This window comes from Lactuca serriola, chromosome 5 (assembly GCF_051521515.1).
Source record: "Lactuca serriola cultivar US96UC23 chromosome 5, Lser_US96UC23_V15, whole genome shotgun sequence".
NCBI classification, from domain to species: Eukaryota; Viridiplantae; Streptophyta; class Magnoliopsida; order Asterales; family Asteraceae; genus Lactuca; species Lactuca serriola.
The window spans coordinates 8,364,470-8,388,556 of NC_136412.1; the positions used below are offsets into that span (position 1 = coordinate 8,364,470).

Below are 24,087 nucleotides of genomic sequence, written 5' to 3' on the forward strand. Positions count from 1 at the left end.
AACTAAGAACTTCAGTTCTCACGTCGTGAATCTTAAGGGTTCACGTCGTGAGTCCTGTAATGCAGAAAATAAATTAAAACAGAAAAGTAACTTCTTGCAGGTTTTACCCTACAAAAAGGATCGATTAATTTAAAGCAAACAAACTAATAATTAACTAAACCGTTCCCCAGGAACGGCGCCAAAAACTTGATGTGCACAAGAGAAAGTATTAATTAGAGATGTCTTCATCAATATTGAACACTTCACCTTTAACATCATATCCTTGAAACCCATCTTCCATTCCAAAAATTTCCTTATCATCTCCAACTCTCAAGGTGAGCTTAGATTCACGTATATCAACTAAAGCCCCAACAGTGTTTAGTAAAGGGCTGCCAAGAATAATCGGAACATCAGGATCTCCTTTCATGTCCAACATAACAAAATCTATTGGAAAAACGAATTTCTCAATTTTTACAAGAATATCTTCCACAATGCCCCGAGGTTGTGTCATTGAACGGTTTGCCATGTGAATAGTCATCTTTGTAGCCTTCAACCTCGGAATATTCAGCTTCCGATAAAATGAAAAAGGCATCAAATTTATGCTAGCCCCAGAATCGGCTAAAGCATAAATCTTCAAATTATTCCCGAACTCACATGGATGAGTAAGGCATCCAGGATCTCCCATCTTCTTATGCAACTCTCTTAATACAGCTTTTGATCTTTGCTCACTTAGAATCACCTTAGAATTCTTCTTTAGTTGCTGACGAGTGTCTATTAAGTCTTAGAGGAAGTTTGCGTATTCTAGAATTTTGAAGCGAATCAATGAAAGGAGTATTAATAGGAATACCCTTTATTTGTTGAATAAACTCCAGATGTTCCCTTTCTAGTGGGCTAAGATGTGCTCGAGACGGAATGGCAAAGGCGGTTTATAAGTTGGACCAGATACAATTTTTTTTCTGTGCAGACCGATCCCACGTATCGAGCTCACGACGTGAATTTGGCATTTCTGCAGCTTCTTCGTTTTTTAGATTGGACTTCTTTGGCTTCGGTTCAGATGGCCTTGTCTCCACTTCTAGTGCTTCTAGGAATTCAGAAATCGCCTCTTCTTCAGTACCAATGGCCATGACGTGAGATTGAACTTGCTTTTCGGGAGATTATGAAGACAATTTGTTATTAACCAAAGTAGTAAGATGACCAACTTGGACTTCTAAACTTTGAATTGATGCTTGATGATTTCTTAATGAAGCTTGCTGGTCAATCATCATTTTGAGTTGTTCCTTCATCATATTCATGTGTTCTTTTAGCACTACATTGGTATCTTTGTGCCTTTTCTCGGATGCTTCCATGAATCGGGTCAACATGGTTTCTAAATCCACTTTCTTCTCGGTTGGTGGCTGCTCTTTTTGGTAGAAGCCTCGACCAGTTTGCTTATATTTCTCTTCCTTTTTCTTCTTGTATTCTTCATATGGCAGCCACTCTTTCTTCGGTTTTCTCCAGTCTTCATCGTATTTATCTCCACTTGAATAGCAAACTTGAGCTGTCTTGTTCCCATATTCATCCATGTTGCAATCTTTTGTCAAATGTGGGCCACTATATCTCTTGCAACCAACACGAATTGCATGAATTGATTGGTCCATTTGGGTCAATCTCCTATCCATAGTGATAAGCATTGCCATCATGGCAGCTATTTAGTCAGAATGTGCACCCCCAACTCCGTCACACTTTCATTTCTTGGATTATGATATTCACGAGAGTGCTTCGCAAATTCTTCAACCAATTCCTTGACCTCGCCCAGTTTTTTCTTCATAAACGGTCCTTGAGAATCGAAGATTTGTCTTGTCATTACATTGACCCTGTCATAGAATATGAACACTTCTTGTTGAATGTTTAGGTCATGTTGAGGACAATTCCTTAACAACCCTTTATTACACTCCCATGCTTCATAAAGTGACTCCCGCGGGTTTTTCTCAAAATTAGCTATTGCCTTCTTGAGTTTAGCTATCTTGGATGGTGGACAAAATTGGTTTAGAAACTGCTCACGCATTTGAGCCCGAGTAGTGATTGTACCTGGTGGAAGTGCTTTTAATCAGTCCTTTGTAGCTTCTTTAAAGGTAACGGGAAGCATCCTTAGCAAGACGGTATCTATGTTAACATTCGGGGCATTGAAGTAATCAACAATGTCGTTCACTTCATCTAAATGCTTGAACGCACCCTCATGATCTTTTCCATAGAATGGGATATCCTTTAGTGCAAAAAGGATATGTCCTTTCAGCTTGAATGTGGCAGTGATAGGAATAACGGGTTGTACTAAACCTGGACCACATCATCTCGAATTCTCTTTCTGTAGGCTCCCATGGAAATTTCTTCAATATTTGCCATCTCGTTTCTTGGCTCGGTTTCGGGTTCACTTGTATGTTATTCAAATTCAGGCTCAGTATCGTATTCAGACTCGGTTTGGACGAGTATTTGATCTAAGTGTTCAAGCTTGCTCTTGTTCTTTGAAGATGAACTTGACTCCCCTCTTTCTTCCCTGACTTCTTTGAGAACACTGTCTTGAATTCTTGTAAAGGCGTTTTCTTTGGTGTTCTATCTTCTTTCACGCTCTTATCCTTTTTTTTTGTGAATTGTAGAATCGGGATCTTCAAGTGGTGGCACCAAAGGTGTGTTAGAACCTCTGGCCATGAACTCCTGAAATAAAACAAAAAGATGAAACATAAAACTGAATTAAGAAAGACGAACTAAAATAAACAAAACTAAGAACTTCAGTTCTCACGTCGTGAATCTTAAGGGTTCACGTCGTGAGTCCTGTAATGCAGAAAATAAATTAAAACAGAAAAGTAACTTCTTGCAGGTTTTACCCTACAAAAAGGATCGATTAATTTAAAGCAAACAAACTAATAATTAACTAAACCGTTCCCCAGGAACGGCGCCAAAAACTTGATGTGCACAAGAGAAAGTATTAATTAGAGATGTCTTCATCAATATTGAACACTTCACCTTTAACATCATATCCTTGAAACCCATCTTCCATTCCAAAAATTTCCTTATCATCTCCAACTCTCAAGGTGAGCTTAGATTCACGTATATCAACTAAAGCCCCAACAGTGTTTAGTAAAGGGCTGCCAAGAATAATCGGAACATCAGGATCTCCTTTCATGTCCAACATAACAAAATCTATTGGAAAAACGAATTTCTCAATTTTTACAAGAATATCTTCCACAATGCCCCGAGGTTGTGTCATTGAACGGTTTGCCATGTGAATAGTCATCTTTGTAGCCTTCAACCTCGGAATATTCAGCTTCCGATAAAATGAAAAAGGCATCAAATTTATGCTAGCCCCAGAATCGGCTAAAGCATAAATCTTCAAATTATTCCCGAACTCACATGGATGAGTAAGGCATCCAGGATCTCCCATCTTCTTATGCAACTCTCTTAATACAGCTTTTGATCTTTGCTCACTTAGAATCACCTTAGAATTCTTCTTTAGTTGCTGACGAGTGTCTATTAAGTCTTAGAGGAAGTTTGCGTATTCTAGAATTTTGAAGCGAATCAATGAAAGGAGTATTAATAGGAATACCCTTTATTTGTTGAATAAACTCCAGATGTTCCCTTTCTAGTGGGCTAAGATGTGCTCGAGACGGAATGGCAAAGGCGGTTTATAAGTTGGACCAGATACAATTTTTTTTCTGTGCAGACCGATCCCACGTATCGAGCTCACGACGTGAATTTGGCATTTCTGCAGCTTCTTCGTTTTTTAGATTGGACTTCTTTGGCTTCGGTTCAGATGGCCTTGTCTCCACTTCTAGTGCTTCTAGGAATTCAGAAATCGCCTCTTCTTCAGTACCAATGGCCATGACGTGAGATTGAACTTGCTTTTCGGGAGATTATGAAGACAATTTGTTATTAACCAAAGTAGTAAGATGACCAACTTGGACTTCTAAACTTTGAATTGATGCTTGATGATTTCTTAATGAAGCTTGCTGGTCAATCATCATTTTGAGTTGTTCCTTCATCATATTCATGTGTTCTTTTAGCACTACATTGGTATCTTTGTGCCTTTTCTCGGATGCTTCCATGAATCGGGTCAACATGGTTTCTAAATCCACTTTCTTCTCGGTTGGTGGCTGCTCTTTTTGGTAGAAGCCTCGACCAGTTTGCTTATATTTCTCTTCCTTTTGCTTCTTGTATTCTTCATATGGCAGCCACTCTTTCTTCGGTTTTCTCCAGTCTTCATCGTATTTATCTCCACTTGAATAGCAAACTTGAGCTGTCTTGTTCCCATATTCATCCATGTTGCAATCTTTTGTCAAATGTGGGCCACTATATCTCTTGCAACCAACACGAATTGCATGAATTGATTGGTCCATTTGGGTCAATCTCCTATCCATAGTGATAAGCATTGCCATCATGGCAGCTATTTAGTCAGAATGTGCACCCCCAACTCCGTCACACTTTCATTTCTTGGATTATGATATTCACGAGAGTGCTTCGCAAATTCTTCAACCAATTCCTTGACCTCGCCCAGTTTTTTCTTCATAAACGGTCCTTGAGAATCGAAGATTTGTCTTGTCATTACATTGACCCTGTCATAGAATATGAACACTTCTTGTTGAATGTTTAGGTCATGTTGAGGACAATTCCTTAACAACCCTTTATTACACTCCCATGCTTCATAAAGTGACTCCCGCGGGTTTTTCTCAAAATTAGCTATTGCCTTCTTGAGTTTAGCTATCTTGGATGGTGGACAAAATTGGTTTAGAAACTGCTCACGCATTTGAGCCCGAGTAGTGATTGTACCTGGTGGAAGTGCTTTTAATCAGTCCTTTGTAGCTTCTTTAAAGGTAACGGGAAGCATCCTTAGCAAGACGGTATCTATGTTAACATTCGGGGCATTGAAGTAATCAACAATGTCGTTCACTTCATCTAAATGCTTGAACGCACCCTCATGATCTTTTCCATAGAATGGAATATCCTTTAGTGCAAAAAGGATATGTCCTTTCAGCTTGAATGTGGCAGTGATAGGAATAACGGGTTGTACTAAACCTGGACCACATCATCTCGAATTCTCTTTCTGTAGGCTCCCATGGAAATTTCTTCAATATTTGCCATCTCGTTTCTTGGCTCGGTTTCGGGTTCACTTGTATGTTATTCAAATTCAGGCTCAGTATCGTATTCAGACTCGGTTTGGACGAGTATTTGATCTAAGTGTTCAAGCTTGCTCTTGTTCTTTGAAGATGAACTTGACTCCCCTCTTTCTTCCCTGACTTCTTTGAGAACACTGTCTTGAATTCTTGTAAAGGCGTTTTCTTTGGTGTTCTATCTTCTTTCACGCTCTTATCCTTTTTTTTTTGTGAATTGTAGAATCGGGATCTTCAAGTGGTGGCACCAAAGGTGTGTTAGAACCTCTGGCCATGAACTCCTGAAATAAAACAAAAAGATGAAACATAAAACTGAATTAAGAAAGACGAACTAAAATAAACAAAACTAAGAACTTCAGTTCTCACGTCGTGAATCTTAAGGGTTCACGTCGTGAGTCCTGTAATGCAGAAAATAAATTAAAACAGAAAAGTAACTTCTTGTAGGTTTTACCCTACAAAAAGGATCGATTAATTTAAAGCAAACAAACTAATAATTAACTAAACCGTTCCCCGGGAACGGCGCCAAAAACTTGATGTGCACAAGAGAAAGTATTAATTAGAGATGTCTTCATCAATATTGAACACTTCACCTTTAACATCATATCCTTGAAACCCATCTTCCATTCCAAAAATTTCCTTATCATCTCCAACTCTCAAGGTGAGCTTAGATTCACGTATATCAACTAAAGCCCCAACAGTGTTTAGTAAAGGGCTGCCAAGAATAATCGGAACATCAGGATCTCCTTTCATGTCCAACATAACAAAATCTATTGGAAAAACGAATTTCTCAATTTTTACAAGAATATCTTCCACAATGCCCCGAGGTTGTGTCATTGAACGGTTTGCCATGTGAATAGTCATCTTTGTAGCCTTCAACCTCGGAATATTCAGCTTCCGATAAAATGAAAAAGGCATCAAATTTATGCTAGCCCCAGAATCGGCTAAAGCATAAATCTTCAAATTATTCCCGAACTCACATGGATGAGTAAGGCATCCAGGATCTCCCATCTTCTTATGCAACTCTCTTAATACAGCTTTTGATCTTTGCTCACTTAGAATCACCTTAGAATTCTTCTTTAGTTGCTGACGAGTGTCTATTAAGTCTTAGAGGAAGTTTGCGTATTCTAGAATTTTGAAGCGAATCAATGAAAGGAGTATTAATAGGAATACCCTTTATTTGTTGAATAAACTCCAGATGTTCCCTTTCTAGTGGGCTAAGATGTGCTCGAGACGGAATGGCAAAGGCGGTTTATAAGTTGGACCAGATACAATTTTTTTTCTGTGCAGACCGATCCCACGTATCGAGCTCACGACGTGAATTTGGCATTTCTGCAGCTTCTTCGTTTTTTAGATTGGACTTCTTTGGCTTCGGTTCAGATGGCCTTGTCTCCACTTCTAGTGCTTCTAGGAATTCAGAAATCGCCTCTTCTTCAGTACCAATGGCCATGACGTGAGATTGAACTTGCTTTTCGGGAGATTATGAAGACAATTTGTTATTAACCAAAGTAGTAAGATGACCAACTTGGACTTCTAAACTTTGAATTGATGCTTGATGATTTCTTAATGAAGCTTGCTGGTCAATCATCATTTTGAGTTGTTCCTTCATCATATTCATGTGTTCTTTTAGCACTACATTGGTATCTTTGTGCCTTTTCTCGGATGCTTCCATGAATCGGGTCAACATGGTTTCTAAATCCACTTTCTTCTCGGTTGGTGGCTGCTCTTTTTGGTAGAAGCCTCGACCAGTTTGCTTATATTTCTCTTCCTTTTTCTTCTTGTATTCTTCATATGGCAGCCACTCTTTCTTCGGTTTTCTCCAGTCTTCATCGTATTTATCTCCACTTGAATAGCAAACTTGAGCTGTCTTGTTCCCATATTCATCCATGTTGCAATCTTTTGTCAAATGTGGGCCACTATATCTCTTGCAACCAACACGAATTGCATGAATTGATTGGTCCATTTGGGTCAATCTCCTATCCATAGTGATAAGCATTGCCATCATGGCAGCTATTTAGTCAGAATGTGCACCCCCAACTCCGTCACACTTTCATTTCTTGGATTATGATATTCACGAGAGTGCTTCGCAAATTCTTCAACCAATTCCTTGACCTCGCCCAGTTTTTTCTTCATAAACGGTCCTTGAGAATCGAAGATTTGTCTTGTCATTACATTGACCCTGTCATAGAATATGAACACTTCTTGTTGAATGTTTAGGTCATGTTGAGGACAATTCCTTAACAACCCTTTATTACACTCCCATGCTTCATAAAGTGACTCCCGCGGGTTTTTCTCAAAATTAGCTATTGCCTTCTTGAGTTTAGCTATCTTGGATGGTGGACAAAATTGGTTTAGAAACTGCTCACGCATTTGAGCCCGAGTAGTGATTGTACCTGGTGGAAGTGCTTTTAATCAGTCCTTTGTAGCTTCTTTAAAGGTAACGGGAAGCATCCTTAGCAAGACGGTATCTATGTTAACATTCGGGGCATTGAAGTAATCAACAATGTCGTTCACTTCATCTAAATGCTTGAACGCACCCTCATGATCTTTTCCATAGAATGGGATATCCTTTAGTGCAAAAAGGATATGTCCTTTCAGCTTGAATGTGGCAGTGATAGGAATAACGGGTTGTACTAAACCTGGACCACATCATCTCGAATTCTCTTTCTGTAGGCTCCCATGGAAATTTCTTCAATATTTGCCATCTCGTTTCTTGGCTCGGTTTCGGGTTCACTTGTATGTTATTCAAATTCAGGCTCAGTATCGTATTCAGACTCGGTTTGGACGAGTATTTGATCTAAGTGTTCAAGCTTGCTCTTGTTCTTTGAAGATGAACTTGACTCCCCTCTTTCTTCCCTGACTTCTTTGAGAACACTGTCTTGAATTATTGTAAAGGCGTTTTCTTTGGTGTTCTATCTTCTTTCACGCTCTTATCCTTTTTTTTTTGTGAATTGTAGAATCGGGATCTTCAAGTGGTGGCACCAAAGGTGTGTTAGAACCTCTGGCCATGAACTCCTGAAATAAAACAAAAAGATGAAACATAAAACTGAATTAAGAAAGACGAACTAAAATAAACAAAACTAAGAACTTCAGTTCTCACGTCGTGAATCTTAAGGGTTCACGTCGTGAGTCCTGTAATGCAGAAAATAAATTAAAACAGAAAAGTAACTTCTTGTAGGTTTTACCCTACAAAAAGGATCGATTAATTTAAAGCAAACAAACTAATAATTAACTAAACCGTTCCCCGGGAACGGCGCCAAAAACTTGATGTGCACAAGAGAAAGTATTAATTAGAGATGTCTTCATCAATATTGAACACTTCACCTTTAACATCATATCCTTGAAACCCATCTTCCATTCCAAAAATTTCCTTATCATCTCCAACTCTCAAGGTGAGCTTAGATTCACGTATATCAACTAAAGCCCCAACAGTGTTTAGTAAAGGGCTGCCAAGAATAATCGGAACATCAGGATCTCCTTTCATGTCCAACATAACAAAATCTATTGGAAAAACGAATTTCTCAATTTTTACAAGAATATCTTCCACAATGCCCCGAGGTTGTGTCATTGAACGGTTTGCCATGTGAATAGTCATCTTTGTAGCCTTCAACCTCGGAATATTCAGCTTCCGATAAAATGAAAAAGGCATCAAATTTATGCTAGCCCCAGAATCGGCTAAAGCATAAATCTTCAAATTATTCCCGAACTCACATGGATGAGTAAGGCATCCAGGATCTCCCATCTTCTTATGCAACTCTCTTAATACAGCTTTTGATCTTTGCTCACTTAGAATCACCTTAGAATTCTTCTTTAGTTGCTGACGAGTGTCTATTAAGTCTTAGAGGAAGTTTGCGTATTCTAGAATTTTGAAGCGAATCAATGAAAGGAGTATTAATAGGAATACCCTTTATTTGTTGAATAAACTCCAGATGTTCCCTTTCTAGTGGGCTAAGATGTGCTCGAGACGGAATGGCAAAGGCGGTTTATAAGTTGGACCAGATACAATTTTTTTTCTGTGCAGACCGATCCCACGTATCGAGCTCACGACGTGAATTTGGCATTTCTGCAGCTTCTTCGTTTTTTAGATTGGACTTCTTTGGCTTCGGTTCAGATGGCCTTGTCTCCACTTCTAGTGCTTCTAGGAATTCAGAAATCGCCTCTTCTTCAGTACCAATGGCCATGACGTGAGATTGAACTTGCTTTTCGGGAGATTATGAAGACAATTTGTTATTAACCAAAGTAGTAAGATGACCAACTTGGACTTCTAAACTTTGAATTGATGCTTGATGATTTCTTAATGAAGCTTGCTGGTCAATCATCATTTTGAGTTGTTCCTTCATCATATTCATGTGTTCTTTTAGCACTACATTGGTATCTTTGTGCCTTTTCTCGGATGCTTCCATGAATCGGGTCAACATGGTTTCTAAATCCACTTTCTTCTCGGTTGGTGGCTGCTCTTTTTGGTAGAAGCCTCGACCAGTTTGCTTATATTTCTCTTCCTTTTGCTTCTTGTATTCTTCATATGGCAGCCACTCTTTCTTCGGTTTTCTCCAGTCTTCATCGTATTTATCTCCACTTGAATAGCAAACTTGAGCTGTCTTGTTCCCATATTCATCCATGTTGCAATCTTTTGTCAAATGTGGGCCACTATATCTCTTGCAACCAACACGAATTGCATGAATTGATTGGTCCATTTGGGTCAATCTCCTATCCATAGTGATAAGCATTGCCATCATGGCAGCTATTTAGTCAGAATGTGCACCCCCAACTCCGTCACACTTTCATTTCTTGGATTATGATATTCACGAGAGTGCTTCGCAAATTCTTCAACCAATTCCTTGACCTCGCCCAGTTTTTTCTTCATAAACGGTCCTTGAGAATCGAAGATTTGTCTTGTCATTACATTGACCCTGTCATAGAATATGAACACTTCTTGTTGAATGTTTAGGTCATGTTGAGGACAATTCCTTAACAACCCTTTATTACACTCCCATGCTTCATAAAGTGACTCCCGCGGGTTTTTCTCAAAATTAGCTATTGCCTTCTTGAGTTTAGCTATCTTGGATGGTGGACAAAATTGGTTTAGAAACTGCTCACGCATTTGAGCCCGAGTAGTGATTGTACCTGGTGGAAGTGCTTTTAATCAGTCCTTTGTAGCTTCTTTAAAGGTAACGGGAAGCATCCTTAGCAAGACGGTATCTATGTTAACATTCGGGGCATTGAAGTAATCAACAATGTCGTTCACTTCATCTAAATGCTTGAACGCACCCTCATGATCTTTTCCATAGAATGGGATATCCTTTAGTGCAAAAAGGATATGTCCTTTCAGCTTGAATGTGGCAGTGATAGGAATAACGGGTTGTACTAAACCTGGACCACATCATCTCGAATTCTCTTTCTGTAGGCTCCCATGGAAATTTCTTCAATATTTGCCATCTCGTTTCTTGGCTCGGTTTCGGGTTCACTTGTATGTTATTCAAATTCAGGCTCAGTATCGTATTCAGACTCGGTTTGGACGAGTATTTGATCTAAGTGTTCAAGCTTGCTCTTGTTCTTTGAAGATGAACTTGACTCCCCTCTTTCTTCCCTGACTTCTTTGAGAACACTGTCTTGAATTATTGTAAAGGCGTTTTCTTTGGTGTTCTATCTTCTTTCACGCTCTTATCCTTTTTTTTTTGTGAATTGTAGAATCGGGATCTTCAAGTGGTGGCACCAAAGGTGTGTTAGAACCTCTGGCCATGAACTCCTGAAATAAAACAAAAAGATGAAACATAAAACTGAATTAAGAAAGACGAACTAAAATAAACAAAACTAAGAACTTCAGTTCTCACGTCGTGAATCTTAAGGGTTCACGTCGTGAGTCCTGTAATGCAGAAAATAAATTAAAACAGAAAAGTAACTTCTTGTAGGTTTTACCCTACAAAAAGGATCGATTAATTTAAAGCAAACAAACTAATAATTAACTAAACCGTTCCCCGGGAACGGCGCCAAAAACTTGATGTGCACAAGAGAAAGTATTAATTAGAGATGTCTTCATCAATATTGAACACTTCACCTTTAACATCATATCCTTGAAACCCATCTTCCATTCCAAAAATTTCCTTATCATCTCCAACTCTCAAGGTGAGCTTAGATTCACGTATATCAACTAAAGCCCCAACAGTGTTTAGTAAAGGGCTGCCAAGAATAATCGGAACATCAGGATCTCCTTTCATGTCCAACATAACAAAATCTATTGGAAAAACGAATTTCTCAATTTTTACAAGAATATCTTCCACAATGCCCCGAGGTTGTGTCATTGAACGGTTTGCCATGTGAATAGTCATCTTTGTAGCCTTCAACCTCGGAATATTCAGCTTCCGATAAAATGAAAAAGGCATCAAATTTATGCTAGCCCCAGAATCGGCTAAAGCATAAATCTTCAAATTATTCCCGAACTCACATGGATGAGTAAGGCATCCAGGATCTCCCATCTTCTTATGCAACTCTCTTAATACAGCTTTTGATCTTTGCTCACTTAGAATCACCTTAGAATTCTTCTTTAGTTGCTGACGAGTGTCTATTAAGTCTTAGAGGAAGTTTGCGTATTCTAGAATTTTGAAGCGAATCAATGAAAGGAGTATTAATAGGAATACCCTTTATTTGTTGAATAAACTCCAGATGTTCCCTTTCTAGTGGGCTAAGATGTGCTCGAGACGGAATGGCAAAGGCGGTTTATAAGTTGGACCAGATACAATTTTTTTTCTGTGCAGACCGATCCCACGTATCGAGCTCACGACGTGAATTTGGCATTTCTGCAGCTTCTTCGTTTTTTAGATTGGACTTCTTTGGCTTCGGTTCAGATGGCCTTGTCTCCACTTCTAGTGCTTCTAGGAATTCAGAAATCGCCTCTTCTTCAGTACCAATGGCCATGACGTGAGATTGAACTTGCTTTTCGGGAGATTATGAAGACAATTTGTTATTAACCAAAGTAGTAAGATGACCAACTTGGACTTCTAAACTTTGAATTGATGCTTGATGATTTCTTAATGAAGCTTGCTGGTCAATCATCATTTTGAGTTGTTCCTTCATCATATTCATGTGTTCTTTTAGCACTACATTGGTATCTTTGTGCCTTTTCTCGGATGCTTCCATGAATCGGGTCAACATGGTTTCTAAATCCACTTTCTTCTCGGTTGGTGGCTGCTCTTTTTGGTAGAAGCCTCGACCAGTTTGCTTATATTTCTCTTCCTTTTGCTTCTTGTATTCTTCATATGGCAGCCACTCTTTCTTCGGTTTTCTCCAGTCTTCATCGTATTTATCTCCACTTGAATAGCAAACTTGAGCTGTCTTGTTCCCATATTCATCCATGTTGCAATCTTTTGTCAAATGTGGGCCACTATATCTCTTGCAACCAACACGAATTGCATGAATTGATTGGTCCATTTGGGTCAATCTCCTATCCATAGTGATAAGCATTGCCATCATGGCAGCTATTTAGTCAGAATGTGCACCCCCAACTCCGTCACACTTTCATTTCTTGGATTATGATATTCACGAGAGTGCTTCGCAAATTCTTCAACCAATTCCTTGACCTCGCCCAGTTTTTTCTTCATAAACGGTCCTTGAGAATCGAAGATTTGTCTTGTCATTACATTGACCCTGTCATAGAATATGAACACTTCTTGTTGAATGTTTAGGTCATGTTGAGGACAATTCCTTAACAACCCTTTATTACACTCCCATGCTTCATAAAGTGACTCCCGCGGGTTTTTCTCAAAATTAGCTATTGCCTTCTTGAGTTTAGCTATCTTGGATGGTGGACAAAATTGGTTTAGAAACTGCTCACGCATTTGAGCCCGAGTAGTGATTGTACCTGGTGGAAGTGCTTTTAATCAGTCCTTTGTAGCTTCTTTAAAGGTAACGGGAAGCATCCTTAGCAAGACGGTATCTATGTTAACATTCGGGGCATTGAAGTAATCAACAATGTCGTTCACTTCATCTAAATGCTTGAACGCACCCTCATGATCTTTTCCATAGAATGGGATATCCTTTAGTGCAAAAAGGATATGTCCTTTCAGCTTGAATGTGGCAGTGATAGGAATAACGGGTTGTACTAAACCTGGACCACATCATCTCGAATTCTCTTTCTGTAGGCTCCCATGGAAATTTCTTCAATATTTGCCATCTCGTTTCTTGGCTCGGTTTCGGGTTCACTTGTATGTTATTCAAATTCAGGCTCAGTATCGTATTCAGACTCGGTTTGGACGAGTATTTGATCTAAGTGTTCAAGCTTGCTCTTGTTCTTTGAAGATGAACTTGACTCCCCTCTTTCTTCCCTGACTTCTTTGAGAACACTGTCTTGAATTCTTGTAAAGGCGTTTTCTTTGGTGTTCTATCTTCTTTCACGCTCTTATCCTTTTTTTTTTGTGAATTGTAGAATCGGGATCTTCAAGTGGTGGCACCAAAGGTGTGTTAGAACCTCTGGCCATGAACTCCTGAAATAAAACAAAAAGATGAAACATAAAACTGAATTAAGAAAGACGAACTAAAATAAACAAAACTAAGAACTTCAGTTCTCACGTCGTGAATCTTAAGGGTTCACGTCGTGAGTCCTGTAATGCAGAAAATAAATTAAAACAGAAAAGTAACTTCTTGTAGGTTTTACCCTACAAAAAGGATCGATTAATTTAAAGCAAACAAACTAATAATTAACTAAACCGTTCCCCGGGAACGGCGCCAAAAACTTGATGTGCACAAGAGAAAGTATTAATTAGAGATGTCTTCATCAATATTGAACACTTCACCTTTAACATCATATCCTTGAAACCCATCTTCCATTCCAAAAATTTCCTTATCATCTCCAACTCTCAAGGTGAGCTTAGATTCACGTATATCAACTAAAGCCCCAACAGTGTTTAGTAAAGGGCTGCCAAGAATAATCGGAACATCAGGATCTCCTTTCATGTCCAACATAACAAAATCTATTGGAAAAACGAATTTCTCAATTTTTACAAGAATATCTTCCACAATGCCCCGAGGTTGTGTCATTGAACGGTTTGCCATGTGAATAGTCATCTTTGTAGCCTTCAACCTCGGAATATTCAGCTTCCGATAAAATGAAAAAGGCATCAAATTTATGCTAGCCCCAGAATCGGCTAAAGCATAAATCTTCAAATTATTCCCGAACTCACATGGATGAGTAAGGCATCCAGGATCTCCCATCTTCTTATGCAACTCTCTTAATACAGCTTTTGATCTTTGCTCACTTAGAATCACCTTAGAATTCTTCTTTAGTTGCTGACGAGTGTCTATTAAGTCTTAGAGGAAGTTTGCGTATTCTAGAATTTTGAAGCGAATCAATGAAAGGAGTATTAATAGGAATACCCTTTATTTGTTGAATAAACTCCAGATGTTCCCTTTCTAGTGGGCTAAGATGTGCTCGAGACGGAATGGCAAAGGCGGTTTATAAGTTGGACCAGATACAATTTTTTTTCTGTGCAGACCGATCCCACGTATCGAGCTCACGACGTGAATTTGGCATTTCTGCAGCTTCTTCGTTTTTTAGATTGGACTTCTTTGGCTTCGGTTCAGATGGCCTTGTCTCCACTTCTAGTGCTTCTAGGAATTCAGAAATCGCCTCTTCTTCAGTACCAATGGCCATGACGTGAGATTGAACTTGCTTTTCGGGAGATTATGAAGACAATTTGTTATTAACCAAAGTAGTAAGATGACCAACTTGGACTTCTAAACTTTGAATTGATGCTTGATGATTTCTTAATGAAGCTTGCTGGTCAATCATCATTTTGAGTTGTTCCTTCATCATATTCATGTGTTCTTTTAGCACTACATTGGTATCTTTGTGCCTTTTCTCGGATGCTTCCATGAATCGGGTCAACATGGTTTCTAAATCCACTTTCTTCTCGGTTGGTGGCTGCTCTTTTTGGTAGAAGCCTCGACCAGTTTGCTTATATTTCTCTTCCTTTTGCTTCTTGTATTCTTCATATGGCAGCCACTCTTTCTTCGGTTTTCTCCAGTCTTCATCGTATTTATCTCCACTTGAATAGCAAACTTGAGCTGTCTTGTTCCCATATTCATCCATGTTGCAATCTTTTGTCAAATGTGGGCCACTATATCTCTTGCAACCAACACGAATTGCATGAATTGATTGGTCCATTTGGGTCAATCTCCTATCCATAGTGATAAGCATTGCCATCATGGCAGCTATTTAGTCAGAATGTGCACCCCCAACTCCGTCACACTTTCATTTCTTGGATTATGATATTCACGAGAGTGCTTCGCAAATTCTTCAACCAATTCCTTGACCTCGCCCAGTTTTTTCTTCATAAACGGTCCTTGAGAATCGAAGATTTGTCTTGTCATTACATTGACCCTGTCATAGAATATGAACACTTCTTGTTGAATGTTTAGGTCATGTTGAGGACAATTCCTTAACAACCCTTTATTACACTCCCATGCTTCATAAAGTGACTCCCGCGGGTTTTTCTCAAAATTAGCTATTGCCTTCTTGAGTTTAGCTATCTTGGATGGTGGACAAAATTGGTTTAGAAACTGCTCACGCATTTGAGCCCGAGTAGTGATTGTACCTGGTGGAAGTGCTTTTAATCAGTCCTTTGTAGCTTCTTTAAAGGTAACGGGAAGCATCCTTAGCAAGACGGTATCTATGTTAACATTCGGGGCATTGAAGTAATCAACAATGTCGTTCACTTCATCTAAATGCTTGAACGCACCCTCATGATCTTTTCCATAGAATGGGATATCCTTTAGTGCAAAAAGGATATGTCCTTTCAGCTTGAATGTGGCAGTGATAGGAATAACGGGTTGTACTAAACCTGGACCACATCATCTCGAATTCTCTTTCTGTAGGCTCCCATGGAAATTTCTTCAATATTTGCCATCTCGTTTCTTGGCTCGGTTTCGGGTTCACTTGTATGTTATTCAAATTCAGGCTCAGTATCGTATTCAGACTCGGTTTGGACGAGTATTTGATCTAAGTGTTCAAGCTTGCTCTTGTTCTTTGAAGATGAACTTGACTCCCCTCTTTCTTCCCTGACTTCTTTGAGAACACTGTCTTGAATTCTTGTAAAGGCGTTTTCTTTGGTGTTCTATCTTCTTTCACGCTCTTATCCTTTTTTTTTGTGAATTGTAGAATCGGGATCTTCAAGTGGTGGCACCAAAGGTGTGTTAGAACCTCTGGCCATGAACTCCTGAAATAAAACAAAAAGATGAAACATAAAACTGAATTAAGAAAGACGAACTAAAATAAACAAAACTAAGAACTTCAGTTCTCACGTCGTGAATCTTAAGGGTTCACGTCGTGAGTCCTGTAATGCAGAAAATAAATTAAAACAGAAAAGTAACTTCTTGTAGGTTTTACCCTACAAAAAGGATCGATTAATTTAAAGCAAACAAACTAATAATTAACTAAACCGTTCCCCGGGAACGGCGCCAAAAACTTGATGTGCACAAGAGAAAGTATTAATTAGAGATGTCTTCATCAATATTGAACACTTCACCTTTAACATCATATCCTTGAAACCCATCTTCCATTCCAAAAATTTCCTTATCATCTCCAACTCTCAAGGTGAGCTTAGATTCACGTATATCAACTAAAGCCCCAACAGTGTTTAGTAAAGGGCTGCCAAGAATAATCGGAACATCAGGATCTCCTTTCATGTCCAACATAACAAAATCTATTGGAAAAACGAATTTCTCAATTTTTACAAGAATATCTTCCACAATGCCCCGAGGTTGTGTCATTGAACGGTTTGCCATGTGAATAGTCATCTTTGTAGCCTTCAACCTCGGAATATTCAGCTTCCGATAAAATGAAAAAGGCATCAAATTTATGCTAGCCCCAGAATCGGCTAAAGCATAAATCTTCAAATTATTCCCGAACTCACATGGATGAGTAAGGCATCCAGGATCTCCCATCTTCTTATGCAACTCTCTTAATACAGCTTTTGATCTTTGCTCACTTAGAATCACCTTAGAATTCTTCTTTAGTTGCTGACGAGTGTCTATTAAGTCTTAGAGGAAGTTTGCGTATTCTAGAATTTTGAAGCGAATCAATGAAAGGAGTATTAATAGGAATACCCTTTATTTGTTGAATAAACTCCAGATGTTCCCTTTCTAGTGGGCTAAGATGTGCTCGAGACGGAATGGCAAAGGCGGTTTATAAGTTGGACCAGATACAATTTTTTTTCTGTGCAGACCGATCCCACGTATCGAGCTCACGACGTGAATTTGGCATTTCTGCAGCTTCTTCGTTTTTTAGATTGGACTTCTTTGGCTTCGGTTCAGATGGCCTTGTCTCCACTTCTAGTGCTTCTAGGAATTCAGAAATCGCCTCTTCTTCAGTACCAATGGCCATGACGTGAGATTGAACTTGCTTTTCGGGAGATTATGAAGACAATTTGTTATTAACCAAAGTAGTAAGATGACCAACTTGGACTTCTAAACTTTGAATTGATGCTTGATGATTTCTTAATGAAGCTTGCTGGTCAATCATCATTTTGAGTTGTTCCTTCATCATATTCATGTGTTCTTTTAGCACTACATTGGTATCTTTGTGCCTTTTCTCGGATGCTTCCATGAATCGGGTCAACATGGTTTCTAAATCCACTTTCTTCTCGGTTGGTGGCTGCTCTTTTTGGTAGAAGCCTCGACCAGTTTGCTTATATTTCTCTTCCTTTTGCTTCTTGTATTCTTCATATGGCAGCCACTCTTTCTTCGGTTTTCTCCAGTCTTCATCGTATTTATCTCCACTTGAATAGCAAACTTGAGCTGTCTTGTTCCCATATTCATCCATGTTGCAATCTTTTGTCAAATGTGGGCCACTATATCTCTTGCAACCAACACGAATTGCATGAATTGATTGGTCCATTTGGGTCAATCTCCTATCCATAGTGATAAGCATTGCCATCATGGCAGCTATTTAGTCAGAATGTGCACCCCCAACTCCGTCACACTTTCATTTCTTGGATTATGATATTCACGAGAGTGCTTCGCAAATTCTTCAACCAATTCCTTGACCTCGCCCAGTTTTTTCTTCATAAACGGTCCTTGAGAATCGAAGATTTGTCTTGTCATTACATTGACCCTGTCATAGAATATGAACACTTCTTGTTGAATGTTTAGGTCATGTTGAGGACAATTCCTTAACAACCCTTTATTACACTCCCATGCTTCATAAAGTGACTCCCGCGGGTTTTTCTCAAAATTAGCTATTGCCTTCTTGAGTTTAGCTATCTTGGATGGTGGACAAAATTGGTTTAGAAACTGCTCACGCATTTGAGCCCGAGTAGTGATTGTACCTGGTGGAAGTGCTTTTAATCAGTCCTTTGTAGCTTCTTTAAAGGTAACGGGAAGCATCCTTAGCAAGACGGTATCTATGTTAACATTCGGGGCATTGAAGTAATCAACAATGTCGTTCACTTCATCTAAATGCTTGAACGCACCCTCATGATCTTTTCCATAGAATGGGATATCCTTTAGTGCAAAAAGGATATGTCCTTTCAGCTTGAATGTGGCAGTGATAGGAATAACGGGTTGTACTAAACCTGGACCACATCATCTCGAATTCTCTTTCTGTAGGCTCCCATGGAAATTTCTTCAATATTTGCCATCTCGTTTCTTGGCTCGGTTTCGGGTTCACTTGTATGTTATTCAAATTCAGGCTCAGTATCGTATTCAGACTCGGTTTGGACGAGTATTTGATCTAAGTGTTCAAGCTTGCTCTTGTTCTTTGAAGATGAACTTGACTCCCCTCTTTCTTCCCTGACTTCTTTGAGAACACTGTCTTGAATTCTTGTAAAGGCGTTTTCTTTGGTGTTCTATCTTCTTTCACGCTCTTATCCTTTTTTTTTTTGTGAATTGTAGAATCGGGATCTTCAAGTGGTGGCACCAAAGGTGTGTTAGAACCTCTGGCCATGAACTCCTGAAATAAAACAAAAAGATGAAACATAAAACTGAATTAAGAAAGACGAACTAAAATAAACAAAACTAAGAACTTCAGTTCTCACGTCGTGAATCTTAAGGGTTCACGTCGTGAGTCCTGTAATGCAGAAAATAAATTAAAACAGAAAAGTAACTTCTTGTAGGTTTTACCCTACAAAAAGGATCGATTAATTTAAAGCAAACAAACTAATAATTAACTAAACCGTTCCCCGGGAACGGCGCCAAAAACTTGATGTGCACAAGAGAAAGTATTAATTAGAGATGTCTTCATCAATATTGAACACTTCACCTTTAACATCATATCCTTGAAACCCATCTTCCATTCCAAAAATTTCCTTATCATCTCCAACTCTCAAGGTGAGCTTAGATTCACGTATATCAACTAAAGCCCCAACAGTGTTTAGTAAAGGGCTGCCAAGAATAATCGGAACATCAGGATCTCCTTTCATGTCCAACATAACAAAATCTATTGGAAAAACGAATTTCTCAATTTTTACAAGAATATCTTCCACAATGCCCCGAGGTTGTGTCATTGAACGGTTTGCCATGTGAATAGTCATCTTTGTAGCCTTCAACCTCGGAATATTCAGCTTCCGATAAAATGAAAAAGGCATCAAATTTATGCTAGCCCCAGAATCGGCTAAAGCATAAATCTTCAAATTATTCCCGAACTCACATGGATGAGTAAGGCATCCAGGATCTCCCATCTTCTTATGCAACTCTCTTAATACAACTTTTGATCTTTGCTCACTTAGAATCACCTTAGAATTCTTCTTTAGTTGCTGACGAGTGTCTATTAAGTCTTAGAGGAAGTTTGCGTATTCTAGAATTTTGAAGCGAATCAATGAAAGGAGTATTAATAGGAATACCCTTTATTTGTTGAATAAACTCCAGATGTTCCCTTTCTAGTGGGCTAAGATGTGCTCGAGACGGAATGGCAAAGGCGGTTTATAAGTTGGACCAGATACAATTTTTTTTCTGTGCAGACCGATCCCACGTATCGAGCTCACGACGTGAATTTGGCATTTCTGCAGCTTCTTCGTTTTTTAGATTGGACTTCTTTGGCTTCGGTTCAGATGGCCTTGTCTCCACTTCTAGTGCTTCTAGGAATTCAGAAATCGCCTCTTCTTCAGTACCAATGGCCATGACGTGAGATTGAACTTGCTTTTCGGGAGATTATGAAGACAATTTGTTATTAACCAAAGTAGTAAGATGACCAACTTGGACTTCTAAACTTTGAATTGATGCTTGATGATTTCTTAATGAAGCTTGCTGGTCAATCATCATTTTGAGTTGTTCCTTCATCATATTCATGTGTTCTTTTAGCACTACATTGGTATCTTTGTGCCTTTTCTCGGATGCTTCCATGAATCGGGTCAACATGGTTTCTAAATCCACTTTCTTCTCGGTTGGTGGCTGCTCTTTTTGGTAGAAGCCTCGACCAGTTTGCTTATATTTCTCTTCCTTTTGCTTCTTGTATTCTTCATATGGCAGCCACTCTTTCTTCGGTTTTCTCCAGTCTTCATCGTATTTATCTCCACTTGAATAGCAAACTTGAGCTGTCTTGTTCCCATATTCATCCATGTTGCAATCTTTTGTCAAATGTGGGCCACTATATCTCTTGCAACCAACACGAATTGCATGAATTGATTGGTCCATTTGGGTCAATCTCCTATCCATAGTGATAAGCATTGCCATCATGGCAGCTATTTAGTCAGAATGTGCACCCCCAACTCCGTCACACTTTCATTTCTTGGATTATGATATTCACGAGAGTGCTTTGCAAATTCTTCAACCAATTCCTTGACCTCGCCCAGTTTTTTCTTCATAAACGGTCCTTGAGAATCGAAGATTTGTCTTGTCATTACATTGACCCTGTCATAGAATATGAACACTTCTTGTTGAATGTTTAGGTCATGTTGAGGACAATTCCTTAACAACCCTTTATTACACTCCCATGCTTCATAAAGTGACTCCCGCGGGTTTTTCTCAAAATTAGCTATTGCCTTCTTGAGTTTAGCTATCTTGGATGGTGGACAAAATTGGTTTAGAAACTGCTCACGCATTTGAGCCCGAGTAGTGATTGTACCTGGTGGAAGTGCTTTTAATCAGTCCTTTGTAGCTTCTTTAAAGGTAACGGGAAGCATCCTTAGCAAGACGGTATCTATGTTAACATTCGGGGCATTGAAGTAATCAACAATGTCGTTCACTTCATCTAAATGCTTGAACGCACCCTCATGATCTTTTCCATAGAATGGGATATCCTTTAGTGCAAAAAGGATATGTCCTTTCAGCTTGAATGTGGCAGTGATAGGAATAACGGGTTGTACTAAACCTGGACCACATCATCTCGAATTCTCTTTCTGTAGGCTCCCATGGAAATTTCTTCAATATTTGCCATCTCGTTTCTTGGCTCGGTTTCGGGTTCACTTGTATGTTATTCAAATTCAGGCTCAGTATCGTATTCAGACTCGGTTTGGACGAGTATTTGATCTAAGTGTTCAAGCTTGCTCTTGTTCTTTGAAGATGAACTTGACTCCCCTCTTTCTTCCCTGACTTCTTTGAGAACACTGTCTTGAATTCTTGTAAAGGCGTTTTCTTTGGTGTTCTATCTTCTTTCACGCTCTTATCCTTTTTTTTTGTGAATTGTAGAATCGGGATCTTCAAGTGGTGGCACCAAAGGTGTGTTAGAACCTCTGGCCATGAACTCCTGAAATAAAACAAAAAGATGAAACATAAAACTGAATTAAGAAAGACGAACTAAAATAAACAAAACTAAGAACTTCAGTTCTCACGTCGTGAATCTTAAGGGTTCACGTCGTGAGTCCTGTAATGCAGAAAATAAATTAAAACAGAAAAGTAACTTCTTGTAGGTTTTACCCTACAAAAAGGATCGATTAATTTAAAGCAAACAAACTAATAATTAACTAAACCGTTCCCCGGGAACGGCGCCAAAAACTTGATGTGCACAAGAGAAAGTATTAATTAGAGATGTCTTCATCAATATTGAACACTTCACCTTTAACATCATATCCTTGAAACCCATCTTCCATTCCAAAAATTTCCTTATCATCTCCAACTCTCAAGGTGAGCTTAGATTCACGTATATCAACTAAAGCCCCAACAGTGTTTAGTAAAGGGCTGCCAAGAATAATCGGAACATCAGGATCTCCTTTCATGTCCAACATAACAAAATCTATTGGAAAAACGAATTTCTCAATTTTTACAAGAATATCTTCCACAATGCCCCGAGGTTGTGTCATTGAACGGTTTGCCATGTGAATAGTCATCTTTGTAGCCTTCAACCTCGGAATATTCAGCTTCCGATAAAATGAAAAAGGCATCAAATTTATGCTAGCCCCAGAATCGGCTAAAGCATAAATCTTCAAATTATTCCCGAACTCACATGGATGAGTAAGGCATCCAGGATCTCCCATCTTCTTATGCAACTCTCTTAATACAACTTTTGATCTTTGCTCACTTAGAATCACCTTAGAATTCTTCTTTAGTTGCTGACGAGTGTCTATTAAGTCTTAGAGGAAGTTTGCGTATTCTAGAATTTTGAAGCGAATCAATGAAAGGAGTATTAATAGGAATACCCTTTATTTGTTGAATAAACTCCAGATGTTCCCTTTCTAGTGGGCTAAGATGTGCTCGAGACGGAATGGCAAAGGCGGTTTATAAGTTGGACCAGATACAATTTTTTTTCTGTGCAGACCGATCCCACGTATCGAGCTCACGACGTGAATTTGGCATTTCTGCAGCTTCTTCGTTTTTTAGATTGGACTTCTTTGGCTTCGGTTCAGATGGCCTTGTCTCCACTTCTAGTGCTTCTAGGAATTCAGAAATCGCCTCTTCTTCAGTACCAATGGCCATGACGTGAGATTGAACTTGCTTTTCGGGAGATTATGAAGACAATTTGTTATTAACCAAAGTAGTAAGATGACCAACTTGGACTTCTAAACTTTGAATTGATGCTTGATGATTTCTTAATGAAGCTTGCTGGTCAATCATCATTTTGAGTTGTTCCTTCATCATATTCATGTGTTCTTTTAGCACTACATTGGTATCTTTGTGCCTTTTCTCGGATGCTTCCATGAATCGGGTCAACATGGTTTCTAAATCCACTTTCTTCTCGGTTGGTGGCTGCTCTTTTTGGTAGAAGCCTCGACCAGTTTGCTTATATTTCTCTTCCTTTTGCTTCTTGTATTCTTCATATGGCAGCCACTCTTTCTTCGGTTTTCTCCAGTCTTCATCGTATTTATCTCCACTTGAATAGAAAACTTGAGCTGTCTTGTTCCCATATTCATCCATGTTGCAATCTTTTGTCAAATGTGGGCCACTATATCTCTTGCAACCAACACGAATTGCATGAATTGATTGGTCCATTTGGGTCAATCTCCTATCCATAGTGATAAGCATTGCCATCATGGCAGCCATTTAGTCAGAATGTGCACCCCCCAACTCCGTCACACTTTCATTTCTTGGATTATGATATTCACGAGAGTGCTTCGCAAATTCTTCAACCAAGTCCTTGACCTCGCCCAGTTTTTTCTTCATAAACAGTCCTTGAGAATCGAAGATTTGTCTTGTCATTACATTGACCCTGTCATAGAATATGAACACTTCTTGTTGAATGTTTAGGTCATGTTGAGGACAATTCCTTAACAACCCTTTATTACACTCCCATGCTTCATAAAGTGACTCCCGCGGGTTTTTCTCAAAATTAGCTATTGCCTTATTGAGTTTAGCTATCTTGGATGGTGGACAGAATTGGTTTAGAATCTGCTCACGCATTTGAGCCCGAGTAGTGATTGTACCTGGTGGAAGTGCTTTTAATCAGTCCTTTGTAGCTTCTTTAAAGGTAACGGGAAGCATCCTTAGCAAGACGGTATCTATGTTAACATTCGGGGCATTGAAGTAATCAACAATGTCGTTCACTTCATCTAAATGCTTGAACGCACCCTCATGATCTTTTCCATAGAATGGGATATCCTTTAGTGCAAAAAGGATA

General features: G+C 39.0%; 9 non-coding genes across 9 annotated transcripts; all 9 read left to right on the forward strand.

The window, feature by feature from the left end:
* The first annotated feature begins 1,868 nt into the window (after positions 1–1,868).
* LOC145055973 (small nucleolar RNA R71) lies at positions 1,869–1,975 on the forward strand. The gene has a single exon (XR_013685515.1). It is a non-coding gene; the product is annotated as a small nucleolar RNA R71 (small nucleolar RNA).
* Positions 1,976–4,598: 2,623 nt separating this feature from the next.
* On the forward strand, positions 4,599–4,705 carry LOC145055974 (small nucleolar RNA R71). The gene has a single exon (XR_013685516.1). It is a non-coding gene; the product is annotated as a small nucleolar RNA R71 (small nucleolar RNA).
* A 2,624-nt stretch (positions 4,706–7,329) lies between these two features.
* On the forward strand, positions 7,330–7,436 carry LOC145055975 (small nucleolar RNA R71). The gene has a single exon (XR_013685517.1). It is a non-coding gene; the product is annotated as a small nucleolar RNA R71 (small nucleolar RNA).
* A 2,624-nt stretch (positions 7,437–10,060) lies between these two features.
* On the forward strand, positions 10,061–10,167 carry LOC145055976 (small nucleolar RNA R71). The gene has a single exon (XR_013685518.1). It is a non-coding gene; the product is annotated as a small nucleolar RNA R71 (small nucleolar RNA).
* Positions 10,168–12,791: 2,624 nt separating this feature from the next.
* Positions 12,792–12,898, forward strand: LOC145055977 (small nucleolar RNA R71). Its single transcript, XR_013685519.1, has one exon. It is a non-coding gene; the product is annotated as a small nucleolar RNA R71 (small nucleolar RNA).
* Positions 12,899–15,522: 2,624 nt separating this feature from the next.
* On the forward strand, positions 15,523–15,629 carry LOC145055978 (small nucleolar RNA R71). The gene has a single exon (XR_013685520.1). It is a non-coding gene; the product is annotated as a small nucleolar RNA R71 (small nucleolar RNA).
* A 2,623-nt stretch (positions 15,630–18,252) lies between these two features.
* On the forward strand, positions 18,253–18,359 carry LOC145055979 (small nucleolar RNA R71). The gene has a single exon (XR_013685521.1). It is a non-coding gene; the product is annotated as a small nucleolar RNA R71 (small nucleolar RNA).
* Positions 18,360–20,984: 2,625 nt separating this feature from the next.
* LOC145055980 (small nucleolar RNA R71) lies at positions 20,985–21,091 on the forward strand. The gene has a single exon (XR_013685522.1). It is a non-coding gene; the product is annotated as a small nucleolar RNA R71 (small nucleolar RNA).
* Positions 21,092–23,715: 2,624 nt separating this feature from the next.
* LOC145055969 (small nucleolar RNA R71) lies at positions 23,716–23,822 on the forward strand. Its single transcript, XR_013685511.1, has one exon. It is a non-coding gene; the product is annotated as a small nucleolar RNA R71 (small nucleolar RNA).
* Positions 23,823–24,087: the final 265 nt, after the last annotated feature.